The 24875-nt window shown below is 43.2% G+C and overlaps 1 long non-coding RNA gene across 2 annotated transcripts in view; it reads right to left on the bottom strand.

Moving 5' to 3' along the window:
• Window positions 1–19587, bottom strand: part of LOC132658596 (uncharacterized) — a 33077-nt gene extending 13490 nt beyond the window's left edge. For both annotated transcript variants that reach the window (XR_009598453.1, XR_009598452.1), the window contains exons 1-3: window positions 19452–19587; window positions 18014–18127; window positions 17309–17426 (exon numbers count right to left, since the gene is read on the bottom strand). This is a non-coding gene — a long non-coding RNA (uncharacterized LOC132658596). The remainder of the gene's footprint in view (window positions 1–17308; window positions 17427–18013; window positions 18128–19451) is intronic.
• Between the last annotated feature and the right edge of the window lie 5288 nt (window positions 19588–24875).

The raw sequence follows: 24875 nt of genomic DNA, 5'->3' as shown, positions 1-24875 counted from the left end.
CTACCTACTCCAGTATTCCGTCCTGGAGAATTCCATTGACTGTATAGTCCATGGGGAGGCAAAGAGTTGGACACAGCTGAGTGACTTTCACCTCACTTCAAAGAGTACAGACCATGTATCATTTTTCTTTGCATTTCTGGAGCCATTATAGTGCCTGACACCTTCTAGTCATTGTATTAAATGTTTTAATAGGTGAGCCTCTCAAACCAAGAATAAGTACTCCTGTACCAAATGCCTGTGTCTCCACTGGACTGGTACTCACCCAGGGCACTGGTTCAAACTATAGCATCTCAGGCCCCTTCCCTAGAGAACTGAATTCTGTCTATCTCACAGCTCTGATCATCAGGCAAGCTTAAGAAACATGTTTACATCCAACTGTTTAACACATCCTTACCTGAAGTGTCCATGTGTTATATTTCCCATCACAGGGCAATCTTCATCAGGTGAAGTTTCTCACATTCTAAAATAGGAAGCAGGGCCTTTCCATTTCCAGCCATGTATTCCCTCCCTATTGATATTCAACCCTCCAAAAGAAGCCTTATATAGTTGGCCCTGAGTATCTGTAGGTTCCACATCTGAGGATTCAATCAACCACAGATCAAAAAAATTTTTTTAATTCTAGAAAGTACAAGAAAGCACGACTTGAATTTGCCACATGACAGTAACTCTTCATATAGCATTGACATTGTATTAAGTATTATAAGTGAGTAATCTAGAGGTGATCTAAGTAACCTAGAGGTGACTTAAAGGATACACGAAGATGTGCATAGGTTCTATGCAAACTCTATATGAGGGACCTGAGTGTCCTGGAACTGATCCCCATCCCACCGCTCACCCCACCCCCAGCAGATACCAAGGGATGGCTCTCTGTTCTCACTCTCATTACCAGAGCCTTCAAAGATTCCTACCATAGGACAAGACAGTAGAGCCCATGGGTCTGTATTCTGTCTGACGGTGCCAGACTTGACTGCCTGGAAGTCCTCACATCTGAAAGCCGGCCCTCCTGGCTCTTGGACTCCCTGACACAATATCCTTCCTGCCTGTTCAGCAGATGTGCTGGCTTGTGCTTATTTTATCTCATTACCTGCGTCTCTCTTGAGGAACAAGGCCTAGGCAGTGGCTTTAGACCTGTCCTCTGGAGCACTCTGGGCTTCCCAGGTGGCGCTAGTGATAAAGAACCTGCCTGCCAATGCAGGAGACGTGAGAGATGCAGGTTTGATCCCTGGGTTGGGAAGACACCCTGGAGGAGGGCATGGCGACGCATGCCAGTATACGTGCCTAGAGAATCCCATGGACAGAGAATCCTGGTAGGCTACAGACTATAGGGTCAAAAAGAGTCAGACATGACTGAAGTGACTTAGCATGTGTGCACACGGGGAGCCTTTAGCCACCAAGGAGGCCCCAGGACTCCATCTTCTTCCCACTAGGACAGATTCTTATTTTCCTAGTTCCCACAGTAGACCTTCTCCTGCAAAATTTGATTCAAACAAAGAGTTCCATGGATCAAAAAGGTTTAAAAGCTACTAGTGTAAAGCACCATTTTTGAGCTGTACCATAATATTATTTTGACCTTCATCTCTCGAGGTCCCATTAGAACAAAAAGGAACTGCCCTTTAGGATGTTGAAAAGCCAGACCCCAGAACTATAGCTTTCATTTATACTCCGCTGACTGACCAAACTGACTGACCCCTACGCCTGGACATCAACTTTTGTCAATTCTTGGAAGTAGAAGAAACCTCGGAACAAATTAATACTTTCTGTATTAGTCAGTGATATACTGCTGCATAAGAAATTACCCCAACACTTAGTGCCTCAAATGACAACATTTATCAACTCACAGTTCCTGTGGGCAAGGAATCCAGGCATCACTTAGCTGGGCCATTTAATTCAGGCTCTGACGAGACTGCTGTCAAGATATCAGCCAGGCCTGCAGTCATCTCAGGCCTGAACAGAGAAGGCTCTGCTTCCTAGACCACCTACATGGTTGTTGGTAGGATTCAGTTTCTCAGAGGTAATGGACTAAGGGCCTCAGTTCCTCTCTAGCTGTGGGCAGAAACTTGTGCCAGGGAGCTTCTCCATCCTCCAACTGACAGTTCACAACATAGCAACGGGCTTCCATCAGAGTCAGCAAGTGAGGAAGAGCGTGCAGACTGGATAGGAGCAACCTAACCTTTTAGTTACCTAATCTCGGGAGTGCCATCCCATCCATTCCGCTGTTCTGTTCATCAGAAGCCAGGCCCTAGGACCAGTCCACACTCAAGGGAAGAACGTGGATACCAGGCGATGGGGACCACTGGGAGCCGTTGTAGAAGCTACCCACCATTCCTTCTAAGGGATGTGCGTGTGCATGCTAAGTCACTTCAGTCGTGTCCGACTCTGCAGCCTTGTAGACTGTAGCTCGCCAGGCTCCTCTGGAGCGGGCTGTCATGCCCTCCTACAGGGGATCTTCTCCATCCAGGGATCAAACCCATGTCTCTTAGGTCTCCTGCATTGGCAGAAGGGTTCTTTACCACTAGCGCCACCTGGGAAGGCCTTCTAAAGGATACCTATCAGGTAATCTAGTCAGAACCAATGGGATAAGATATGGTCAGACAGACCTAAGTTCAAACCTTGGGTCTGCCTCTTACTATTTTAATTGAACTTTTTATTTTGTATTGGAGTATAGCCAATTAATTTCAGGTGAACAGCAAAGGGATTCAGCCATACCTATACATGTATCCATTCTCCCCTAAATTCCCCTCCCATCCAGGCTGCCACATAACATCAAGCAGAGTTCCATGTGCTCTCCAGGTCCTTGTTGGTTATCCATTTAAAATATAGCAATGTGTACAAATTCCCTAACTATCCCTTCCCCCCTCCTTCCCTCCACCTTCCGCTTCTTCCCCACAACCATAAGTTCTTTCTCTGTCAGTCTATTTCTGTTTCTGTTTTGTAAGTTCATTTGTATCATTTCTTTTGAGATTCCACATATAAGGGATGCCATTCGGTATTTCTTCTCTGACTTACATCACTCAGTATTCTCTAGGTCTACCCATGTTGCTGCACATTGCATTATCTCATTCTTTTTAATCTGCCTCTTACTATTACACCTACTCCTGATAATAATGACAATGATTGCTCTTGCTACTAATTATTAGGCTCTTCGCAGATCTTCACAAGCATTAACGTTTTCCGATGGTCACAACATCCTTTTGAGAAAGTCCTTTTACTGCACCCACTGCACAGATGAGGAAACTGAGGCTTAGAGGCATTTAGCCACTTGTCCAAGATCTCACAGCTAGTGAGCAGAAGCCAGATTCAACCACAGTGCTTCCTGTGCTGAGACCCCAAGGTTATGCTCTGATTGCTAACTTATCTCCTATGACCTCTTCCAGGAAAAAGTGATACTAACACTCACCTTCAAGGGCTAGTGGAGAAGATTAAAGAAGCTAATGAAATAAAGACACATAGTCAAAGATCAATACAGGGAGGCATTTTGTGTAACAAACATTTGCAGAGCACTTTATCTCTGCCAGCGCTGTGCTGGTTCAGGCTTTACTTACCCAGTCTCATTCAGTACTCACTCCAGCCCACAAGATAGGGATAGTAAGTGCTTACACTGGCTTATTATAGCTGGGCTCGCTGAGCCTGTGAAATGACTCGAGGAGGAAGGTGCTTGGAGCACTGCAGGGCATGTGAGCCCAACCCCCAGCCTCTGGCCCCTGGATTCTTTGCCAGGGTTCTTGGGCTGCTGAAGTCAGCTTCATCCTCCCATGTGCCATGTGCAGCTGCGCCTGCCCTGGGAACATGCTTCAACAGCTAACTAATACACCAGCTCACTCCTCCCACCAGAAGTATAACTCTGAGCTACATATTACACAGTGTCCATCAGCACCTCCTGGAGTGACTTCCACTGTGTTGTCTCACTGGCAGTAGGCTGAAAGATACCACCTTTAGGACTGCCTTCCCTTCCCTGTCTCACTTCTCCACTCACCTACCCATGTTTTCTGACTCTTCCAGTTAAATTAGGGCTTCCCTGGTGGCTCAGATGGTAAAGAATCTGCCGGCAGTGCAGGAGACCCTGGTTCAATCCCTGAGTTGGGAAGATCCTTTGGAGAAGGGAACAGCTACCCACTCCAGTATTCTTGCCTGGAGAATTCCATGGGCAGAGGAGCCTGGTTGAACCTCCCAGATAAATTACTTGCACTCAAATCTTTGTCTCAGTGTCTGCTTCCAAGGAAGCTAAAACTGAGACAATACTATTATTACTGTTATCCCATGTTTCAGATGAGAACTCTGAAGCACAGAGAGGTGAAGTTAACTTGCCTAAGGTCAAACAGCTAGGAAGCAGTAGAGTCAGAATTCAAACCCAGGCAGTCTGACTCTTTACATGATGCATGATCATGTTTTTCTTTCTGACTAAGCTGGGTAAATAGAGTAAGATCCATTGCCTTATGGTGCCGAGCAAGGTGTCTTTCCACACCAAAGCAGTGTCACCGGCGGCTAGGTGTGCAAAGAGTTTCATGAACTACTACAAAGACCAACTCATTCTCTAATGAAAATGTCAGCTCCCCCGACACAGCTAGCTGTGATCCCCTGAAAGACATGATTATGGAATCCATGCTAATGGTATTATCATGCAGCAAGGATTTCTGGTGTGCTTGTAAACCTAAAGCTGTAATTGCCAAAAAGAACCCGTCGCCCACAAATCAAGCCCCTCTGTATTGACAATTACATCCAGTGTTGCATGGAATTTAATGCCTAAATAATGAAGTCAAAGAACAATGCTGGAGATGGAGCATTTGAATATACTTGATTGATTCATTTCTTGAACCCATTTAATAACCCACTTAGTTGGTGACGGTTAAGTGCAGCAGACTTAGAAAGAACATAACACACTAGAGAGAAAACATTTCACAGATTAATAACTGGATATGGGTACAAGCTGGCGCTCCCCTAATAGCAGCACAAAAATAGGTTATCGTCAAAAATCTGAATTTAATGTTCCAAAGTGAGGATCCGTGCTTTTCTTTTCCACAGTTCCATACTTATCACCACAGGCTAATGAAACATAAATCAGAAATCAGGAGCTAATAAATGCAATTCTGGGGGAGTATTTCTTTTATCTAATACCTTCCAAGATCGTGATCTTTGTTCAAGATCTTTAATGCTCAGATTACAATGTCTGAATAGTAAGCATATTCGATTATGATTGGACTCTCCAAAAGGCTAATTTATGAACCCTGCAGCCTAACACATGTGCATCATTTAAAGGAGGATTTGCTCACAGTTCATTTATACCAATTTCTCCAGTGTAGAGATAAACGCTCTTCCGTTGCCTCTATGAATACAGTCATTCACATATGTATCTGGCTGGTTTGTTTGATTTGTACGGAAGGATGTACAATTAAATGATACTGACTCGGTGTGTAAAGCAATTTGGGCAGGAATTTTGCTTTGGGGGAGGAGGTGGTTGGTCCACAGCAGTCACTCTCTCAGGTGGGACAGTGACAGAATGGGCTTCCTCCTGCCATCGTTCTTTCTGAAATAATTTCATGGTGTCTGTCGGAAAATATTTTCCCCCAAGAAACTCAGTCTTAATGTGAGTTTATCAACATCCTCATCCCAATAATCTGCTGTGAGATTTACACCCTGTTTATCATGGAATGGCCACACCCTGGAGCAAAGTGAGAACTGCTTTGTGACTTTGCTGTAGGGAACTAGCAGAGGAGTGAAAGCATTCCCACGTGCTTGAACCATCCTGTGCTGAAAAGAACCTGGTCCACTCATCCTGCAGGCTACTGACTTTTGCCACAGCCTCAGTTATTTGTTTCGTAATTATTGCCAAAGAGTATACAGGATACCAATTCAGTAAAATGGCACAATCAGCACTCAGAGGTTAGGACAAAACTGGGGAAAATGTCACACAGAGACTTACATTTCAACTCTGCATATTTATACCAACTGATTCTGAGACCCCTGGCAATCAAGACATCAGGGGAACCTCATCCCTTATTTGGCTCCATAGGGAGAACAAACATTTTCCTGGGCAAGCACCTGTAAAGTGTGCCTCGGAGAGCTAGTAACATCCCCCCAACATCCTCTCCTCCACACACATCCCTTCCATGGACAGGCTCCTCTTGTTGAGTACAGAATGCCTACATGCAATTTGAAAATAAAATAAGTGCCCCCTGGGTGGGAACAGGCAAGCTTACTGAGCCTTAATACAAGGAACAATACATCTCTTCCTCCAGGAAGAGTCAAAGAAAACAGCACAGCAAACAGATGCTGGCTCGATTTCAGCTTCCACATACTCCTTTGGCAGGACTGTACACAGGGACCTGGATTTAATTCTAAAATTTTTTCATGCAGGGCTTCAGACGGGACCACAGAGAGGTAGGGTGGGCAAAACTCTCAACAATGGGAATACTATTGGTCTCCCTGAAGCAAGGGTCAGCCTCTGGTGAAAATCAACATGTGTCTAAGGGAAATTCAAAGGAAAACAATTCTACAGGATCCGAGATAAAGTAGTCCTACTTCTCTCAACAAGCTCAGGATATACCTTCGAAGAGAATGGAGAAATTGGTAAACACTCAGCTAAGTAACGGGTGCCATTAATAAGAGCAATGCCCAACCCAGAGGCAGACCTGCCAGGACGTGTAAGGGTCTTCCACCCTGGGGCAGGAATGGCAGAACGGAGGCAAGGCTGAGATACTGGTACAATTTCTACCTTCTCTCTTTTATTTCAATAAGTAAGCCCCCTCTTTCCTTTTTTAAAGTCCCTCTCTTGATGAGCTTGATTTAATGAGCCATTCAAGTGGGCTGGCAAGCATAGAAACAGGCTATAAATTAGGAAAACAGCCCAGAAATCATTTGGTTCCACAGAGTAAAGGATAACTGTGGGTGGTGGGAGCTTAAAGAGGAATGCCAGAGTTGCGTCTCTTTGACAGTGGGGAAGAAAGAGAAGGGAATGAGAAATGAAATGAAGCTCTGGGACTTGCTACTTTGAAGCAATCCTCTGTAATCCTCTAATATTGAAAAGCCAACCAAAGACACCTGGTTAGCATATCAGGCTATTGTATTTTCCATAAGCATGGTGCCACTCAGTGGGAGAGTGCTATATGCCTATAAACAGTCCTCAAAAGAGACCCTCCCACTGAAAAAGCCACACCCCAATCGTGAGGGGAGGAGCCTCTTATAGATATAATTGGTACTGGCCAACCAGGGAGCACTATGCAAATTATAAGTCTTCTGATTGGACAGAGTCCGGGACGATGCCAACCTATGCCTATGCAATAGGGTTTAACCCTTCTGTTCCTGTTTTCACCGTCTGTCCGGAACCAAGAATAGCTTCACTCTTAGACTCTTAACTCATTAAGCAGGCAGAAAAGGTTTGGGGGCTCCTGGTGCTTGAGCTACAGAAAGCTAGCTAGTACAATGGAAGACCAGGGGGATATTCCTCCCCCTGTTCCAAGAGTTTTCTTCATGACCTATCGTATTATGGTCAACATCCAGAATGAACAACTAATAACTGCAAAAATGCCTTGAGGGGCTTCACCTATTTACATATAAATAGTTCTGACCAGAGTTGGCCACCAGCAACGGTTAATTTAATTTACTATCCCTTGGCGAAAGAATAGTCATTGGTTTTCCAGCACTTTTAACCTTGGTAGACCCTTGGGAAATAAAAATTAGATTGAGAGAAAATTACCAGTGGTGGAGAACAGTATAAAAGTGACAGTAACATATATAAACCTCCGGCAGGAGTGGAATAAAGTGGCATATTATTGTTTGCTGGCTCCCAACGTTCAATATTTCTTCTGTGATTTACACTTCACCATTGTCTCACCCCCCGGAGTATTTCTGACCACTCGGGGCAGTCTCTCCCAAGATACACATCCTTGTTACTGTCAGAGAAGGACCAGATTACCTGGCTAAACAGCAAGAGATATTTAGACAAACAGCCATGAGAAAACGGAACTCAACAAACAAGAGTTTAAAGAGACGCCTGGAATGAAGCAGGGGAGTGTCTGGGTGGCGGAGGCTGTTCTTCTGCTTTCTCTGTAGAATTCTACAGTAATGCTCAGCTCTGATGCCAGGTTCTGGCTAATGCTGCCCCTTTCAGCCTCACTGCTAACCATGGATGTTGCCACTCCATGAAACTTCCTGTGTTTACACACACACACACACACACACACACACACACACACACACACACACACACCTATTCCACAATGGTGCCTCTTCCCTGAACATTAACTCACATGATATCCTCTGCCTGGACCACCTTTCATCCCCTTCCCTGTTTTGCCTATCTAGCTCCTAACTGCCCTTCAAAGCAGCCCAGGTTATCACCTCTTCTAGGAAGCATTCCCGGATCATCTCTAGGCCAGGTGAGCACCTGCTTTGTCTCAGTCCCAGGAACTTCCCTCTTATATTGTTCGTATCCATCTTGTCCGTGTGTTTTCATCATCCCCACTCCAGAACACACGAGTCTGTTGTGATTGCCTAAAGAACTGAAATTTAAGTCCAGAGAGAAAGGTCAGGGTTCAAAACAAGCAATGGAGGCATGGAGCTCAGGAAACTTCTAACGGACATCTCCAGCTGGACAGGTTTCCTCACATAGGCTTTTTCCTTCCTGCATATACCACAATTGTGTCCTGATTGTATTTGTGTAATTATTTGATTAATGCACACACATGCATACATACACAAGATTATAAAAACCCATATTTTTAGTATTTAGTACAGTGCCTAGCACATATATACCCTATAAACATGTAGTAGTTAATTAATAGCTTAATTAATTAATCAGCACATATGAACAGATAAGAGAGACAAAAGCAGAAATAAGGTCATAGATGGGGCTAAATTCCAAAGTTCATTTTTATGTCTACCTGGCACAAAATAGACATGGACACTGTATGAAAATAATGGATATTGAGCTCTAATTCTAATGAAATTATATCCAGGCCTGGGACGGTGTGTGTCTGAGACTTATGTTTAAACAAATATTGAAACCACCATGGTATTTCTCTTTCCCAATAGATCCCAAAACCTACAATTTATGGAGTATAAGCAGATTTAAACAATGAAGCTGTCTAAATCTGACCAAAACCTTCATTTTACATGTAATGAAGTAAAGCAAGATTTTATTCACTTATCCACTGGCATGATAACATCTCTTGGAGAAAACACTGTCTTTGTTTAGGAGACACTTTAATTAACAATTTGAAGTAGTGAATGAGGCCAAAAAGTTATGTGCAAGTCACAGGAGAAGAACACCAAAGTGGCTTGGATAAAAGGCGACCACAGTTAACCATTGATTCTCTTATTTTCTCAAGTTCAGTTATGAGTGGAATTTGCAAGTTTGGGGCAGAGAAGAATTGCTCCGATCATAGGAAGGGATCCAGAGCACCAAACTGGGTGTCAAAGAAGGAAAACACAGACATAATATAATAGTAATACACTTGGGAAGTTTTCAATTTGCTTGTGATGTGGTAACTTATTGTGATAGCTCATTGCTTTGTCTCCCCAACAACCTCTTCAGTAAATTGTGCTTGACTCTTGTGTTAGTGGGTTTTACCTGAGGGCGTGGGGCTCAAACAATATGATCAGTAGCATCATATAGCAGACATTTGGATGTTAAAGGAATAGGGAAAATGATTCTTAGCCAAGCTAAACAACTTGTCAAAGGACCCTCTGCTAGCCACAGACTGAACCATTTCAGATCAGCTTTATCTCTCCCTCTCTCATATATTAAGGATTTCAACCAGCCATTTAGCATACAATTCTGAAAGGAAAAAAAAGAAGGAAGGGTGAGTTCATTTTGATGAGTTAACGTCAACACTTATTGACATCTAATACATGTGAAACAATTTACATGGACTCATAAATTTCATAACTATGAAGCAGTTGGCATTATTTCTCTTTTATAAATGAAGAATAAAGGAATTCAGGAACGTGGAAGTAAATTATTCCAAGTCAGGCAGCCAGTAGTGTTAGAACCTGGACTTGAGTTCTCATCTATCTTTCCACCATATATTATAGTAGTCACGTATGGGTGTGAGAGTTGGACCACAAAGAAGGCTGAGCACCAAAAAATTGATGCTTTCGAACTGTGGTGCTGGAGAAGACTCTTGAGAGTTCCTTGGACTACAAGGAGATCAAACCAGTCAATCCTAAAGGAAACCAACCCTGAAGATTTACTGGTAAGACTGATGCTGAAACTGAAGCTCCAGTTTGGCCACCTGATGTGAAGGACTAATTCATTGAAAAAGTCCCTGATGCTGGGTAAGATTGAAGGTAAAAGGAGAAGGGGGCGGCAGAGGATGAGATGGTTGGATAATATCACTGACTCAAATGACATGGATCTGTGCAAACTCCAGGAGATAGTGAAGGACAGGGGTGCTTGGCATGCTGCAGTCCATGGGGTTGCACAGTTGGATACAACTTAGCGGCTGAACACCACCACTACCACTAACCCTTAAAAGGGCTGGACTATGGCCAAGGAAAGAAAAGGGAGTTTGGGAAATGATGCCACCCATTCAGGTATGGTTTCCAGGGAGAACTGTTGCCATGGAGTATTTTAATACTCTAGGGTGTCAAACAAGGTGTACGGGTAAGATACATAACCATGACCCTGGGAACTATGGGACTTATGTTTGGTATAATCACCAAGGAAGTCACATAGCATGGTGTTTTGGAGTCAGGCAAATCCTGGCTTGAATCATGGCTCTGATTTATTATCTGAAACAGTTCACCTCTAAACATCCATTTAGAAATAATAATCATAAACATAAATTGAACAATTAATCAAAAGAAGAACAGCTCTTCTGAATCAGGGAACAACTGTTACCAGAGAATATGAACTCTAAATCTCCTTCATGGGATTCATAGCAGCGTCAGTTAACAAAGAGTAAGAGCTCAGCCTTGTAATTTCCTTAAGGCCTAACAATAAACTGGAACATCTGATGTCTATAGAATAGTCCTCAGCTTTATAGAAGAAACAAGATTGATAGTGTGACCTTGGGAAAATTACTTCACCTTTTTGAGACTCAGGGTTGTCATCTGTAAAATGGGGGTTCAGTTCAGTTCAGTTCAGTCACTCAGTCGTGTCCGACTCTTTGCGACCCCATGAATTGCACCACGCCAGGCCTCCCTGTCCATTACCAACTCCTGGAGTTCATTCAGACTCACGTCCATCGAGTCAGTGATGCCATCCAGCCATCTCATCCTCTGTCATCCCCTTCTCCTCCTGCCCCCAATCCCTCCCAGCATCAGAGTCTTTTCCAATGAGTCAACTCTTCGCTTGAGGTGGCCAAAGTACTGGAGTTTCAGCTTTGGTAGTCAAGCACAAAAGTCACTTTTGTAAATGATCTGAGATACTGTGTACAAAGTGCTGAGCCCAGTGTCTGGCACGTTAACGGGAGTGATGATGGTGGCAATGATGGTGATGATTACAAATAGGACAATGCCAAAAACAATGATGTAAAGACAAGACCATGATGAGAGAACGGTGTGTTAGAAGGTATTGCTCCTGGGGGCTGATGCTGATGCTGCTAATGATGCTAAATGAAGACTGACGTGGTAGCAGATGACAATGATGACGATGACAATGACAGCAAAGACTACATGATTCAGTGGTAAGACCACGATGAATAGTGTCTGTGACGCTGCTGTGTTTGTGCGTGTTGATGACATTGCTACAGGTGAAGGAGATGAAGAAAGAAGAAACAGTAGAAAGAGGAAGGAAAACAGAAAAAGGAAGAAGGAATTCAAAGAACAAAGAGGAAAATTTCCCTAAAGCAGCCACCAGAACTCAGAGATGACCAGGTCTCACAAACCCAAACCTAAGGTACTTTGTTCCTCCGACTAGAACAGATACCCCCTTCCTGACTGGAGGAACATCAGGTACGACAATGGAGATGGGATCTCCCTCCCACCTCATTTTCCAGCATGCTCCTCACCCAAGAATGAGAAAAGAACCTTATTGTTTCAATCCTGTGTGTAGAGTCCTATAGACGTGTGCTCACCATAACCTTTATAGCCAGATATTTTCTGTGCACTGGAGCCCAAACCATGAAGCCTAACAAATATAGGGTCAATCCTCAAGAGCTGAGTGTCCAAGTAGACTGAGATCTCACCTGGGAGTACCTGGCCACATCACCTCCTCGACGTCATCATTCATGAAATGGAAACTATACCTTTTCAAGAGTTCTAAGAATATCAAGTGGATGAACAAAATCCCACAAGTAAGTATACTCTGAGTTCTCTCAAGTAGCTACTATGAATATCTCAATTTAGATAATTAAGAAGTGCTGAATTATTCTAATGGTTAGAAGTATTTAACAAGTTAATTAATCTCTCTGAATCTCTTTTTGATGAACTAATAATCTTATACAGCAGTATCTATCTTATATGACAAGCTTTGCTGTTGTTGTTGAGTCGCTAAGTCATGTCCAACTCTTTGCAACTCCGTGGACTGCAGCACACCAGGCTTCCTGTCCTTCAAACTGTCTCTAGAAGTTTGCTTAAACTCATGTCCATTGAGTTGGTGATGCCCTCCAACCATCTCATCCTCTGCCACCCTCTTCTCCTTTTGCCTTCAATCTTTTCCAGCATCACAGTCTTTTCCAATGAGGCAGTTCTTTGCATCACATGGCCAAAGTATTGGAGCTTCAGCATCAGTCCTGCCAATGAGTATTCATGGTTGATTTCCTTTAGGATTGACTGGTTTGATTTCCAAAACCATTGCTTTGCCTATACTTACCTTTGCCAGCAAAGTGATGTCTTCACTTTTTAATACGCTGTCTAGGTTTGTTATACCTTTCCATTCAAGGAGCAAGCATCTTTTAATTCAAGGCTATAGTCACTGTCTGCAGTGATTTTTGGAGAAATCTGCAGTGATTCTGGGCAAGCCTTAACTGAGATAATCTGTATGAAAAGTTCAACATAATATCTTTCTTATGGCACCCTCCAGTAACATTAGCTGAGATTATTATTAGTGTAGGAGACAACAAGAAAATAAAACAAATATAGCCAAGGTACATTACTATTGTGTAAATCTTCTGCTTGAAATTTTCAGTGGTTTTCTTGCAATTCTAAGGATAGAATCCAAATATTTAATACAGCTGGCAAAGCCCTTTATGACCTGGCTCCTGCCTAACTCTCCCCACAGACTAAATCTTCCTAAACTGCTTTCACACCTTCCAGGTTTCAAGGTCTTTCTCTCTTCACACTCTTTCATCATGCTGCTCACCCTCCTAGAACACTCAGCCTCAGGCTTGGAGGAGCTACCTTCCTTCAGGAGCCTAACACCCTTGAATATCCCATATCACAGTGTGGCTGGGTAACTTCCTGGTGACTTATCTGTTTCCACAACTACTTGGGATTGAGATGGTATATGCTCAGTCATTCAGTTGTATCCGACTCCTTGCAACTCTGACTCCATGGATTATAGCCCAACAGGTTCCTCTGTCCATGGGATTTCCCAGGCAAGAATACTGGAGTGGGTTGCCATTTCCTCCTCCTGAGATACTGACTGTTAATATTCACCTTCTAACAGCACCTGGCACAGAGGAGAGCTTGCTAAATGAAGGGAAAAGTGCTATGATTGACGTGAGCCTGGGGCACAGCGAAAGAGCATGGAGGGGGGTCAGAGGGAGCCAAATGGAGAAGCTATCCAGACAGATAAAAAGAGTAAGAGCATTCCAGAAAGAGAGGACAGCATGGACAAACAGAAGTATGACAGCATGGTACGCTGGGGAAACTTCATATAAATGGGTAGCACTGAAACGCAGGATTCCAGAGTAGGGTGGTACAAGATGATGGTCACTGTGTGTGCTGGCAAGCAGCTGGCCTTTATCCTGTAGACACTGCACAACCATTGAAGAACTGAAAGCAGAGGACTCATCTGACCAGACTGCAGCATGAGGTTAGTGACTGGGACTCAGGATCTCTCTTGCATTATTTCCCATCCTTTCTTCTCACCTGTCCCATCCTTTTTCTCTCCTTTATTCTACCCTCTCAAATAAATTCTTTCCTTTCCTATAGTTTCCATTTACATGGATTTTGTTGACCCTGGATGTTAGAGAACCATGAATTTCGGGAGGTAGTCCTACCAGCATTAATTGAGATTCAGGTGAATAACCTTCCAATCCAACATGACCCAAAACAGAAACAGACACTTCTCCCCAACATAAGGACTCTACACATGGTCTGAAAGTGAGACAGAAGTGATATCTTCATCTTGATATAAAGGGAACATGCTTGTTGCTTGCTTAACATAATTATTTACCTGAGAGTGTCTGTGAAACCGGAGAAGGCAATGGCACCCCACTCCAGTACTCTTGCCTGGAAAATCCCATGGACGGAGGAGCCTGGTGGGCTGCAGTCCATGGGGTCACTAGGAGTCGGACCCGACTGAGCGACTTTACTTTCACTTTTCACTTTCATGCATTGGAGAAGGAAATGGCAACCCACTCCAGTGTTCTTGCCTGGAGAATCCCAGGGACAGGGGAGCCTGGTGGGCTGCCGTCTATGGGGTTGCACAGAGTTGGACACGACTGAAGTGACTTAGCAGCAGCAGCAGCAGCAGTCTGTGGAAACACTAAGCTTTTCCAGCAATCAATGCACTACCTTTTTAATTGAAAATATGACTCTTCTCATCCCACCTTTTTTATGTAACTTCTGACTAATCTCTTTCAGTGTAAAATTACCAGGAAATTCCACTGAATAACATGGCTAATGAAATTATTCTAAGACAATCGCTATCAAACTCAAAGTCCTAGACTTAAATTTGAGGATGAAGGTTAGGGTTAAGATCTAGGTTTAGTTCTGTAAAGCAATTAGCCATCAGTTTAAAATAAATTTTTTTTTTTTTAAGATTTAGGTTTAGGGTTAAGGTTTTGAGCTTGGATCAAGGTTAATGTCAAGGGTAGGTTAGATCTGGGTTATGTTTGAGTAGATAAGAATAGGTAATGTTAGAGTAGGTAAGAGTAGGGTTGAAGTGAAGTGAAGTTGCTCAGTCATGTCCGACTCTTTGGGACCCCATGGACTGTAGCCTATCAGGCTCCTTCATCCATAGGATTTTCCAGGCAAGAGTGCCTGGAGTGGATTGCCATTTCCTTCTCTAGGGGATCTTACCGACCCAGGAATAGAACCTGGGTCTCCCACATTGCAGGCAGATGCTTTACCATCTGATCCACCAGGAAGAGTAGGGTTAGGTTAGGGTTAAGGCTGGTGTCAGGTTTAACACTACAGTTATAGTTAAGGGACTTCTGGGGAAAGGGAAATGAGATTGAAGGGCAGTTAAGATTCTAACGACTTTAACACACATACATCAAACACTTATTTTACCTTTTTTTTTTCTGTTGAACTTCACTCAAAATAGTAATAATAAAAAAGGAATCTACTTTTGTCTGATTCATGAATGGGGTTTGAAAAATCACTGATCTAAGCAACCTCCAAAGCCATGTATCAGATTCAAAGACAGACACCATGGGCCATTTTTCAGGAACTCATCATCCTCATGAATAAGAAGCATTTAGACTCCTGCAGGCATGGTATCTTCATAGCTGAAGCTGCCCCATAACAGGAGAGGACAGCTGCGATGCTCTGGGGTGAGAGAACAGTCTAGATGCCCTTTCCTCCTGACTGGCAGGAGCTGGGAAGTATGATCAGGAATAGGAATAAGACCATACATGCCCTCTCTTGTGGTAGGTGGAACTAAGAGAAATAGTATAGAATGATTATTGCCTGAGCCAGTTAGAAGTTCCAAAAAACAGGCCTCTGGATTCAAGAGGTTAGGAAGAAAAGCTATGGTATGAAACCAAGGATGGCTGGGGAGCTAATAATTGATCAAGTATAGAGAAATTTTTGAGACTGAGGATTAGTATCCTTTTTATTACAGTAGGTATCAGCAAAAAATTTCTGTAAAGGGCCAGATAGTAAATATTTGAGGTTCTGAAGCCAAAAATAGTCTCTGTCATAGTTACTGAACTCTCTGCTGCTCTAGAACAGAAGTGCCCATAGACCATATATATACAAATAAGCATGCTCTGTCCCAGTATTTAGTTTAAAAAATTAGGCAGCAGACCGTATTTGACCCTGGGTCATGATTTGGTGACTCTTGTACTAGGGTATTTGAGAACAACTTTTGTGATCCTCTATAAGAAGAGTGTTCTGAGAATTAAACCAATATAGAGATATAGAATGAAGATACTAGAGAGCAAAATCAAGGCTGTAACATTAGTAGAAACCCAGGATCCAGCCATACCTGAAACTATCCTCCCTGATATCTTCATTTACATAACACAGTGAATTATTCTTTTTAAGTAGCATGAGTGAAGTCTCTGTCCACTGAAACCAGAAAATCCCCAATTGGTAGCCACAGCACACAAGATGTCACCAAAAATGTCCAGTCTCATCCCAAATCTTCTGACTCCCATTCCAGTTCTCATCCATTTCAACCAACATCAGGCAGAATGAATGCCCTAGTTGAGATATCTTTTGTCCTAGCCAAAGACCCATGTCACCAACATGGGTTGGATTCTGCTCCAAGAAACCCCCACTTTTTGAAATATCATTAAAGGAAAGTATGTGCTTAAGAAATACTACCCATGGATGTGGAAAGTTGACAACAGCCCTGGAGGGCCAGATGGATTCCAAACAGCTGTGACTTGATGGAGGCGCTCCATTTGGCAGGACCAGGAAGAGCTCAGCAGGAACAGCATCAATTAGCAACCTCTTCTTAGAGAGGATGATTGCAGCACATCACTGCAGTCAAGCTTCATGCAGCCACTACAGATGATGGTTATAAAGCCTCTGGAGCAACATGTAGACATGTTTGATACGATTTTAAAAGAGAACCTCAGAATACACTGTAATTCTCTTTCATTGATGAAGAGATGATTAATTGATACAAACTCTCCAGAAAGCAATTTTGCAATATGGTTTGAAAACCCTTAAAATCAAAACCCTCATAACTTTCAATTCAGCAATCCTCCTCTCCTGTAAGAAACTATCCTAAGCAAATAATCAGAAATGTAAACACAGATTTCTGCCCAAGAATGTTCATCACAGCGTTATTTATAATAGCAATAAAAGAAAATAGTGCCCAAATGCCGAAGGTAAGAAGTTGATGAAACGTATAATGGTATATAGCCACAGGATGGAAAGTTCTGATAGCCAGCAAAAAATACAATTAGGAAGAATTTTTAATAACATGAGAATATATTCACACTATAGTAGGTTAAAAAACAGAACACAAATTGCATATATCCTGTGATAACCTCTAAATAATACATGGTGAGGTCTTCTTACTTACCTGAATATGGTGATGAAATGTTTGTGTTGGCAGGCTCAGGGCTCCTCTTATGGGTTTATTTGCACGGGGATGTTTTTCCAGGGGCAAACGAGCTAACAATGAGGCGATAGGAGTTGTCCTAGAAAGAGAAGAAAGCAAGGACAATTAAAGGGATGTACAACAAAGCAGTACCTGACCCCTCACGCTAACATACTGGAGGGCCCCACTGAGGAGAAGTTGAGGAGATTCTCAAGATCTCAAACAGCTCTTCGCCAGGGAAGCCTTCCTCTTTCCCTACATGAGGTTTGATGCCTCTGATATAAGCTCTCAAAGCACTTGTTTCATTTCTATTTCAAAGCACATGATAAATGTTGTCATCGTATATCAGATGATATGCCATTCTCATGCACCAGTCCTGTCTTATTGAATACAGTAGTCACTTTCTAAAAATTGTTTATTAGCATAAAGTTGATTTACAATGTTGCGCTAGTTTCAGATGTACAGTAAGTGAATCAGTTATACATATATCCACTGTTTTTTATATTTTTCCCCCCATATAGGTTATTACAGAGTATTGAGTAGAGTTCTCTAAACAATACAGTAGGTCCTTATTAGTTATCAGTCATTTTAAATAGCAAATTCCATGGACAAAGGAACCTGGCAGGCTCTAGTCCATGGGTTTGCAAAGAGTTGGACACGGCTGAGCAACTGAGCATACACACATACCTTGAAATTTAAGTATAAATTAATTCAAAGACTTTTCTGATGGTCCAGTGATTAGGACTTCACCTCCAGTGCAGGGAGTACAGGTTTAACCCCTGGAAATAGGATTCCACATGCCTCAGGGCCAAAAAAAAAAAAAAAGAAAAGCAGCACATAAATAACAGAAACAATATTGCAAGAAATTCAATACAGACTTTAAAAATGGTCCACATCAGCAGAAACCAATACAATATTACAAAGTGATTGTCTTCCAATTAAGAATAATTTTTTTAAAAAATAAGTAATCAATAAGGACCTACTATATAGCACAGAGAACTCTACTCAGTACTCTGTAATAACCTATATAGGAAACAAATCTGATAAAGAATGGATATATGCATATGCATAACTGAACCATTTTGCTGTACATCTGAAACTAACACAGCATTATAAATCAACTATACCCCAATATAAAATAAAAATTAAATACATTTTAAAAGATCTGAGAAGAATAAATAATAAAAATGGTCCACATCAAGAAAAAAAAATTAATAATTAATTAATTCAGATAAGACAAATACTGGAGTGGAGAGCCATTTCCTTCTCCACAGGATCTTCCTAATCCAAGGATCAAGCTCTTGTCTCCAGCTTTCTAGGAAGATTCCTTACCACTTGAGCCATCGGGGAAGCCAGATAAGACCAAACAAAAGTCTATTTCTTGGACAAACAAGCCACATTTCAAGGGCCCAAGAGCTGCATGTGGCTAGTGGCCATCAGCAGGGACAGTGGACAGCATAGATATAAAACACCTCCATCATCACAATCTTCCAGAACGTGCTGTCTTGCTTACACTCCCTGCTCCCTAAAGTCTGGCCCATTACAAACACTCAGTAATATTCACTGAATGAATATATAGCAAGGAAACATTCTCATTAAAAAAGAGGGTCCCGGTATAGCACCTCCTTCTTAGATTTGTCCCTTTTCCTAATATCCAGCACCATCAAGCTCTAGTTATGAATACATGAGGTAAAGAATAAACAGAATAAATGATGATAAAAGAGCTCTGAGCTCTAACTAGGAATCCAAATGTGCAGCATCAGCCCTGACAGCAAGGGTGTCATGATGACATGTGTCTTATCCACCTTCTCTGGAGGAATTCTGAACTGGAAGTAGTTTATCCCTGTTACTGGGACCAGGGTGCTTGGGATGACGCAGCTAAGTTGCTGATGGTGGCCAGCCCATTCTCTCTTCTCTCTTCATCACTGTTTTTTTTGGTGGTTTTTTTTTTTTCTTCCCTAATAGCTAAAGGATTAAGCTTAAAATCTGGGTCTTGGTCACGAATCTGAACTCTGGAGCTTTAGAAGACCCAGGCTATTCAACCTTTGTATGCCCTTCACAAAAGTTGCCAGCAAGTCACGAACCTCAGTATGGAGCAAGAAACTGTACTCTAACACTTCCTTACCTACAGGAGGTACTCAGATCAATGCTGAATTAACAGGTAACTCTTGGTCTTGGAGAGAAGGTACCTGGTGAGTAACAGCATTCATTCAGCAAATGTTTATTGGGCACCTACTGGGAGACAGGCAATGCTTAGGCACTTGGAGACACACCCCGTGAACAAAACAGAAATAGAAACATACATGTTCATGAAGCTTACGTGCCAGGCTTTTCAGCCCTGGCTGAATATTAGAATCAGCTGGGGATTTTTGAAACTTCCTATTACTTGGGACACACACACACATATGCACACAGATTCTTATTAAAACAGTCTATGATAAGGACTAGAAAAAGGATTTTTCTTAAACTTCACAGCTGGTTTCAATGAACAGTCACCCGGAGAAACGTCAGAACCAGTGGTTCTGAAAGTGGTGATCCCCAGACCAGCAGCACCTGGGAATGTGTTAGAAATGCAAGTTTGGGACTTCCCTGGTGGTCCAGTGGTTAAGAATCCACCCTGCAGTGCAGGGGAGGTGGGTTTGATCCCTGGTCAGGGAACTAAGATTCCCACATGCTGCAGAGCAACTAAGCCTGCACGCTGCAACACTGAGCCCACATGCCACAACTAGACAGTCTGTGCGCCACAAGGAAAGATCCCACATGACAGTGAAGATCCTGCATCCTGCAATTAAGGCCCAGCATAGACAAATACATGTGTATGTGTGCTCAGCTGCTCAGTCATGTCTGACTCTCTGCAGCCCTGTGGACTGTAGCCTGCTAGGCTCCTCTGTCATTTCCTACTCCAGAGGATCTTTTCAACCCATGGATCGAATGTGTGTCCTCCACTTGGCAGGCAGATTCTTTACCACTAGCGCCACTGGGAAGCCCCAAGTAAATAAATAACTATTTTCAAAAAGATAAAAGAAATGCATGCTCTCAGACCTCTCCCTAGATGTACAGAATCAGAAACTCTAGGATGGGGACCCAGGAAGCTGTGTTTTAACACGCTTTTCAGCCAACTCTGATGCATTCAACAGTTTGAGAACCACGAGTCGAAACAAAATTACCTGGAGAAATGAGTTTTTAAAGAAAGAAGAATCCTGCTGTCTGTCTTTTCCCGATGCCTTCCTGCCAAGTCATTAAACCTGGACAGGAATCGTAAGAACAGCTTCCCTCAGCCACACTGCTGGGTTTCAGAGCCCCTCACCAGCTGCTCAAGGAACTGCCTCCCTAGCTGGGACTCCTACCCCCACCCACTTCCCCAGTTAGCAAGGCCTCCCCACTGCCAATGAGCCTGGCCCAGACACCCTCTGCTGACGTCCCCATAATCACCTGCAGGCGCAAGGAGCCCCCACATCTTATGACGTTCCCGTCTCCCAGAGAGCTGCACAGACAGGGCACAGGCCCGCACAGAGATGCACGGCCCACCACGGCACACACATGCAGCCTCAGGTTTCACAATACGCAGAAGCGCTTTCCTCTCTGTCACACACGATGTCACAATCACATGCACAGCACTCATTGTCAAGCACACACTCACATCCTCTTACTCTGTTTTAGACACACACACCCATCACTCTACCAGCAGCTCCCAAATTTGTCTGCATGTTGGCCTCACCTGTGAAAGTGGGAAAGTGTTAGTCGCTCAGTTGTGTTCAACTCTTTGCAACTCCATGGACCGGGGATCGAACCTCAGTCTCCTGCCTTGCAAGCAGATTCTTTACCATCTGATGTACCAGGGAAGCCCACCTAGGAGTTTAAATTCTGATGCCCAGGACACACCCTGCATACGTTAAACAAGGATATCTGGAGTTGGGAAGCAGGTATCTGTGTTTTCAAAAGCTACCCAAGTGGTTCCAATGGGTAGCCAAGGTTGAGAATACTGCTCTCCACTCTGGTCCTTTGACTAACAGGAAGAAGAAATAGTAGAGGGTCTCAGCTTCTTTCAGAAAGGAAGAGACAAGATCAACAGGGGAAACTGGAATTCAAAGATTTCCCAAAGTCTTCTGTAGCATCCTTTGATTCACAAGGATCTGGATCACTCATCCGGTGTTTCGTGAGCACGTCCTACCAAGTCTTATTTCATCTGCTAATGCCCATGCATTAAGGACCATCAGGAACATATTTTCATCAGACAAAATTGTGTTTATTGACCCACTGCACTGAGGCGGGGTGGGATGGGGGTGGGGCTGGCGGATGGCAGTGGTACACCAAGGAGAACATGGGGCATCTCAGCAAGAGACTATTAGCAAGAACGCACTGTGGAATTGGGGCTAGGGGTGTGGGATTCATGGGAGGTTTCAAGGGAGCAGGGCTTTGCTCTGGATTGGATGTGTTGAACTTAGCATGAGATGATAATTCCATGACTGGGTGTCTTAATGAATCTTATCTAGAAATTCAGAGGAACAAAGTACGACTAAAGCTTTAACTTTGGAGTACAGAATGAAGGCTAATAGGGTTCTGCCAAGAGAACGCACTGGTCATAGCAAGCACCCTCTTCCAACAACACAAGAGAAGACTCTACACATGGACATCACCAGATGGTCTACACCAAAATCAGATTGATTACATTCTTTGCAGCTAAAGATGGAGAAGCTCTATACAGTCAGCAAAAACAAGACCGGGAGCTGACTGTGGCTCAGATCATGAACTCCTTATTGTCAAATTCAGACTGAAATTGAAGAACGTGCAGAAAACCTCCAGACCATTCAGGTATGACCTAAATCAAATCCTTATAACTATACAGTGGAAGTGAGAAATAGATTTAAGGGACTAGATCTGATAGAGAGAGTGCCTGATGAACTGTGGACGGAGGTTCATGACATTGTACAGGAGACAGGAATCAAGACCATCCCCAAGAAAAAGAAATGCAAAAAAGCAAAATGGCTGTCTGAGGACACCTTACAAATACCTGTGAAAAGAAGGGAAGCAAAAAGCAAAGGAGAAAAGGAAAGATATACCTATTTGAATGCAGAGTTCCAAAGAATAGCAAGGAGAGATAAGAAAGCCTTCCTCAGTGATCAATGCAAAGAAATAGAGCTTGAATGGGAAATGGGAATGGGAAAAACTAGAGATCTCTTCAAGAAAATGAGAGATACCAAGGGAACATTTCATGCAAAGATGGGAACAATAAAGGACAGAAATGGTAGGGACCTAAGAGAAGCAGAAGATATTAAGAAGAGGTGGCAAGAATACACAGAAGAACTGTACAAAAAAGATCTTCACGACCCAGATAATCACAATGGTGTGATCACTCATCTAGAGCCAGACATCCTGGAATGTGAAGTCAAGTGGGCCTTAGAAAGCATCGCTATGAACAAAGCTAGTGGAGGTGATGGAATACCAGTTGAGCCATTTCAAATCCTGAAAGATGACTCTGTGAAAGTGCTGCACTCAATATGCCAGCAAATTTAGAAAACTCAGCAGTGGCCACAGGACTGGAAAAGGTCAGTTTTCATTCCAATCCCAAAGAAAGGCAATGCCAAAGAATGCTCAAACTACCGCACAATTGCACTCATCTCACACGCTAGTAAAGTAATGCTCAAAATTCTCCAAGCCAGGCTTCAGCAATATGTGAACCATGAACTTCCAGATGTTCAAGCTTGTTTTAGAAAAGGCAGAGGAACCACAGATCAAATTGCCAACATCCACTGGATCATCAAAAAAGCAAGAGAGTTCCAGAAAATGCAGGTCAGGAAGCAACAGTTAGAACTAAACATAGAACAACAGACTAGTTCCAAATAGGAAAAGGAGTACGTCAAGGCTGTATATTGTCACCCTGCTAGTTTAACTTATATGCAGAGTACATCATGAGAAACACTGGGCTGGAAGAAGCACAAGCTGGAATGAAGACTGCCGGGAGAAATATCAATAACCTCAGATATGCAGATGACACCACCCTTATGGCAGAAAGTGAAGAACTAAAGAGCCTCTTGATGAAAGTGAAAGAAGAGAGTGAAAAAGTTGGCTTAATGCTCAAAATTCAGAAAACGAAGATCATGGCATCTGGTCCCGTCACTTCATGGGAAATAGATGGGAAAACAGTGGAAACAGTGGCTGACTTTATTTTTCTGGGCTCCAAAATCACTGCAGATGGTGATTGCAGCCATGAAAATTAAAAGATGCTTACTCCTTGGAAGGAAAGTTATGACCAACCTAGATAGTATATTCAAAAGCAGAGACATTACTTTGCCAACAAAGTTCTGTCTAGTCAAGGCTATGGTTTTTCCTGTGGTCATATATGGATGTGAGAGTTGGACTGTGAAGAAAGCTGAGTGCTGAAGAGTTGATGTTTTTGAACTGTGATGTTGGAGAAGACTCTTGAGAGTCCCTTGGACTGCAAGGAAATCCAACCAGTCCATCCTAAAGGAGATCAATCCTGGGTGTTCACTGGAAGGACTGATGTTGAAGCTGAAACTCCAATACTTTGGCCACCTGATGCGAAGAGCTGACTCATTTGGAAAAGACCCTGATGCTGGGGAAGATTGAAGGCAGGAGGAGAAGGGGACGACAGAGGATGAGATTGGTTGGATGGCATCACTCAACGGACAGGGGTTTGGGTGGACTCCGGGAGTTGGTGACAGACAGGCAGGCCTGGCATGCTACGGTTCATGGGGTTGCAAAGAGTCAGACACGACTGAGTGACTGAACTGAACTGAACTGAAAGCTATAACTGATACAGAAACAGAAGTCATGCCCATAGGGCAGGAAATAAAGATGCTTAGACATTTGTATGGCCTTGACAGGGGTCTTGCTTTGTGCTCAGACACAATTATGGAATGATCTCATGTTTATCTTGCTCCATTTCAGCCACAGAGCAGCCTTGTCCCATGTCATTCTTTTGTGACATTGTTGAAAAGGAGAGCAGCAAGGACTAGCTGTGGCTGCCAGGCCAGCCCCGACCATCAGGGGCTACACTTCTTCCTCTTCTGTCTCCTCTGTTCTCCAAGTTGACTCTATATTGTCTCTTTGCATTTTTACAAATGTGCCCATTTGTTCCTCTAGGAAATGAACTTCATCTTCTTAATCTCCTCTATAACACATAGCATAGCGCTAGGCACATAGACAAGGGAGCCCCCACATTCTGAAAAGTATATTAGGTTTAGATTTGGAATCAGAAAACCCAGCTCCGAGTTCCTACTTTCCACTTGCTAAATAGATAACTTGGGCAAATAACTCAGTCTCTCTGAGCTCAGATAGGGATGACAGGCCTTGCCTACACCACTGAGATTCTGGTGCAGATAAAAGGAGACAACTCTCCAGCCACAAGGAGTGGGCAAAGCAGCAGATTCTCAAGGAATGCACACTGGGGAAGGCAGCTGGAATGGAGAGCGACTGATCTGACCAAACCTTGGTTGGGCATGGGGTTGCTGTTGTTGCTTAGTCTCCAAGTAGCGTTCAACTCTTTTGTGAACCCATGGACTGTAGCCCACCAGACTCCTCTGTCCGT

The sequence above is a fragment of the Ovis aries genome, chromosome 24 (genome assembly GCF_016772045.2).
Source record: "Ovis aries strain OAR_USU_Benz2616 breed Rambouillet chromosome 24, ARS-UI_Ramb_v3.0, whole genome shotgun sequence".
Taxonomy (NCBI): Eukaryota; Metazoa; Chordata; class Mammalia; order Artiodactyla; family Bovidae; genus Ovis; species Ovis aries.
This window is presented reverse-complemented; position numbering and strand designations above follow the sequence as displayed.